The 4,579-nt window shown below is 53.0% G+C and overlaps 1 pseudogene; it reads right to left on the bottom strand.

Annotated features, from left to right (window-relative positions):
• Positions 1–1,520: 1,520 nt before the first annotated feature.
• Positions 1,521–3,914, bottom strand: LOC119295195 (annotated as a pseudogene).
• Between the last annotated feature and the right edge of the window lie 665 nt (positions 3,915–4,579).

Genomic DNA, 4,579 nt, shown 5'->3' with positions numbered 1-4,579 from the left:
TGAAAAAAATTGTAAGGGAGCAATAGGCAGAGCCCCCCCCCCCTCGCGACTGATTATTCCCCTGGACTCCTTGTTGTTGTTGCCTACCATCACTGCCCCCCTTGTCCTATAAAGCCGATCTTAGACCTCTCCTCCCTATATTGTTGATAGCCGCCTTTTCCACCTTGACCAACAAAATTCCCAGATCCAGAAGCACCTCTCCCATCTTCCAAAAAATTTCCACCAAATCTCCCCTGTTGGAACCCTTCTCCTCCAGATCCACTGTTGTTGTTCCTAGCTCCACCCCTAAAGCATCCCCCTTCTTTGTGATCTCCATACTCATAATTTCTATCCTCCTGCCTCCCAAAATTCCTCCCGAGTGAGATGTTGTTTCTGCCACAAGGAAAATTTCCCCTCCCTCCAAATCCACCCCTTACAGGCCTCAGTTGCCATTGTCACTCCCTCCCCGCCATGATCGCCTCCCCTCTATCTGGTTCTTCACCTGAGTCAGCCACCGCAACCCTAACCTCTCCAGGACAGAAGGAATCAAAATAATCCAGATACTCTAGGGCAGGGATGGAGATGAGGTTTAATATACCCCATCCCCCTCACCCTCACATGGTCCAACCACCTCGTGGGCTTCATCTCCCTCACGCGTCAGTAGTTGAAGCCCAACAAGCCCACCTAGATCACAATTTTGAAATTCAATCCCCACCTTCCCTCCAGAGTCAATCCATCACATCTTCACAAAATTCTTCCAGAAATACATTCTCAGGAATATCAACTTTCTCACTATATGTTTTATCAACTCACTCCTACCTTTTTATCACAAACTCCTTTCTTATCGATGGTAAAATCATCATCCCCCTCAGTCCCATCAAACAAATTTGGCAATCTGCACAAATCTTTGAATCTAGGTATGAGGGGTTTCATTTTAATTAAAACCATATCCACCTTAGCCATATGATATTTTCCCCAATTTGGGGAATCAACACATGGATACATCTGTTGCATAATCTCTCCCAATTGACCGCTTTCCTAATCACATGGATGTCTAACATTCCCAACATCCTGAGAAATAAACTCTACACATATCTCTCCATTTTTTACTATATTTCTACGTTTCTATGATTAACCCGTTCAATACGACGGTGTTTTCGGATCTCTCTACTCGTTGATCTCCCACCACTAGACAGTGCATCAGATTTCAAGTAACAAGCATGAGAAGAGTTATGAATTATACCATTGCTACGATCATCACCGGAGTCGGTCTCCGATTCCTCGCTGGCTAACAACTAGACGTGGTTATTAGCCAGCTAGGGATCATATCCCCTTTCCGGCGAGGCGAGTGGAGCGACGAGCCACCGGAGCTAGTGTTGGGGCCAGATGGGCTGAGCGGCATGGCAGAGTCGTCGCGTCCTCCCCCGAAGCATCTCTGCGCCCTTGAACCCCCCTCCCCTTGCTTCCTTCGCCTCCGTCGATCACAATTGGGGCGAAAACCGGTCCCGACGCTGGGAGGACCAGGACCGTCTCGTCCGCCCTCATCTACCCTCGTCGTCGGGGCCAACAACGTGGTGGAGAATGAGATGAACGCCGCCCACTTGGCTGCCCTTACTGAATCCATTGAATCTGCCTGGTCCATCGCCAACATCAACATCTCCAGTGAATGGTGCTTGCGTTTCTTCTTGAAAAGTTCCCCTTCTTCTTTCTCCGTCAGCGAATCCAGCATTGTCTGTGCCTCCATCTGCATCTCCTGCTTGGTATTGAACCATGACCCAATCTCGAGCAGGTGTGCACGCTTGCGCGGATGCCATCCTTCAAACTCCCTCATCCTCGCTTCCGCGATATCCACCATCCCCGACGAGGGTTTCTGCTGTTTGTGGCTCTCTGTGCACTAGATTGGGGAGGAAGGAGAAGATTGAATGCAACCCACCCCCTCCACCAACCCCTGATGGCTTTAAACCACTCTCACCCCGCCTGTCATTCGCGTCGCTGAAGGTGTGTTGTGTCGTAGGGCCAGTGGCCTCTCCAAGTATCGCAACATGAGAAGTGAAGTGCACTATGCCGCACGGAACAACTTCCTCACTGTGGCGGCATGCGCGTTGATCCACCACACATCCGCCTTCGTCGAGAGGGAGAGCACATGGTCCTGCAGCACCACCACACCCCGCCGGTAGACGAGCACCCCCGCCGCCTTGAAGCCCGGCAAGTACCACGCTGACCACCACGAGTCGCCATGCGTGTCGCCATGAGCATCACTTGCCGCGTTGCACGAAACACTATCCATCCAAGTTACATACTGAACATCACCACATCATATATTATGGGACGGAGGGAGTATATATGATCACTTGGTAGTTCAAACATGATGGCAAAGAACACAAAACACGCTAGGTGGAAGGAGATATCGAGACCGCAACAAAGGAGGCGACCAAAGAACAGAAGGAAACAACAGAAATAAGTGAAAAAGAATTATTGTCTTTCTTGCCAGCTGAATGAAGACACGGATCCTTCAGAATGATTAACCTTGCACACAAGAAGAGGGGATCGAGGAGACCAATCCAATCACTCAAAATTAATATATTTGGACATTGCAAAAGAACTCCTACATACTAGTACTAGCTAGCAGGCCGGCTAGCTGCTGTGATCATCCCCGGTAAACTCACGGCCAGCCTGGTGATCTTCGTCGTCGAACTCGACCCACACCGCACTGATAGTCGTCTCCAGCTTGCTCTCAAAGGGCGCGTCGCCTTCGTTCTCCTGCGCTACCACACCAGCGCCGCCAAGCTCCTTCCGACCATCCTCTTCACAGGCCGGCGGCATGATCTCAATTGCCGAGGCCTGCGCCGGCGTAACGACCCTGACGACGGGGTACTCCGTGATCTTGCCGACATTGCTCTTCTTGCACTTGTGGTAGAACTCCTTCAGCTCAGGCGTCTGAACGCACGCCTTCCTCAGCACTTCCTGAGCTGAAACCCTGAGAGACTTGCTGAGACGACCGACGCTTCTTGACCTTAGCAGCACGTCGATGCCTTCATTGAAGGCGTCGTAGACCTTGAAGCTCTCCCGGAGCACAATGCCGAAGGCTGACCGCGCGGCGGCGCTGGCGCTTGTGTTGTTGTCCGGCAAGAGCTGGACAGCGACGTCAAGCAGCCTCTGGCACATGGCGAGCTTGAAGAGGAGCGCCTCGGCGGCGACGACGTCGTAGGAGGAGACTGGGTGCGGCTTGTCGTCGTGATCTTGTGGCGGGGGGCGGATGGGCTCCAGGTTGCCGGACTGGTTGATCACCCACTGCATGCGCTCCTCGAGGTAGGCCGTGTAGCCGTGGAGGAAAGAGCACGCGCCGGTGGCGGTCACCGTGCTGGCCGTGACATAGTTGACGCCGGCGCCGGAGGCAGCGAGGGGAGAACAGGAGCAGCCGCAACGCGGCGCGTCGACGCGGAGGTCGTGGGAGGCCCAGAGGCCTCGGAAGTCCTGCTCAAAGTAGCGGTCGCCCGCGCGGAGGAGGCGGTGGACGAGGAGCAGAGACCGGAGCGCGGTGGCCGGGGTCCGCGCCGCCTCTAGGCGCGCCGTGATGCGGCGGGAGAGGAAGGTGATCGCGCCCGGGGCGTTGGAGACGAGGAAGAGGATCTCGTGGACGTGCCGGTCGTCACCGACGCTCCCGCCCCCTCCACCGTCCGTGCACCGCGCGATGGCCGCCTCGATGTCCGTGAGGAGCGCTCGGTCAGGCACCGCCGCCGTGGAGGCCTTGTTGGAGGCAGCGCCTGCGTGGTCCATGAGTGACCCTAGTGCTGCCCAAATCTTGCCCCTGAACACCTTCATGTCTTATATGCCCTCATGAGAGTAGAGAGAGGAGGAGGAGATGAGAGAGATGGCGTATGAGAGTTATAGCACACTCCCTCTTGTGCATGCACTCACTTGCAGGTGGGCCAAGGGAGATATATGTAGAGAGAGAAAGGTAGCTATAGATGGCCATGGTCAGACCCTGATGAGTGTCATCTTCACAAGAATTTCTCGAGTGAAGCGTCTGCATCAGCAAATCCACTATTGGCCTTATGACTTGGGGAAAAGGAGTTGCAGGATGAAAGCTAACCCTCCACTACTACCACTAATATCATGAGAGAGAGGGGAGAGGGAGAGAAAGAGAGAGAGCAAGAAATTATATTCGGAGGTCAACTCTTGGGTGGAAGAATCAAATGCCTTTGGAATGAGGTGCCCTCCAGCATCAAAGGCTTCCTCCATTGGCAATGGACAGTAGGTTTGACTCAAACAAACAAGTTCTTTGGTATGAGGATGGATTCCTACACATCAACATCAAAACAAGGAGCTTTTGGGAGGAATGTAGGGTTTTGGGACTAACTAAAGGGGAGGCACGGTTAACCCACACTTAAGTACATTCCCAGGAGAAGCAGGGTCATAATCTATATTCCCCTCCTCACAAACATATCTCTCACCCTCAGCCACCTAGTGATGGGATAATGCTAGACTTTGCTTTATACTCGGATATACACGCCTCGCAAGAAATTAGTGGGGGCTTTACAACGCCTCATGGTCATGGTTTAGTTTAATGGTGGTGTTGATGTTGTTGTTCCGATGCACT

The sequence above is a fragment of the Triticum dicoccoides genome, chromosome 4B (genome assembly GCF_002162155.2).
Source record: "Triticum dicoccoides isolate Atlit2015 ecotype Zavitan chromosome 4B, WEW_v2.0, whole genome shotgun sequence".
NCBI lineage: Eukaryota > Viridiplantae > Streptophyta > Magnoliopsida > Poales > Poaceae > Triticum > Triticum dicoccoides.
The sequence above is the reverse complement of the archived record's forward strand: the minus strand, read 5'-3'. Positions and strand labels throughout refer to the sequence as shown.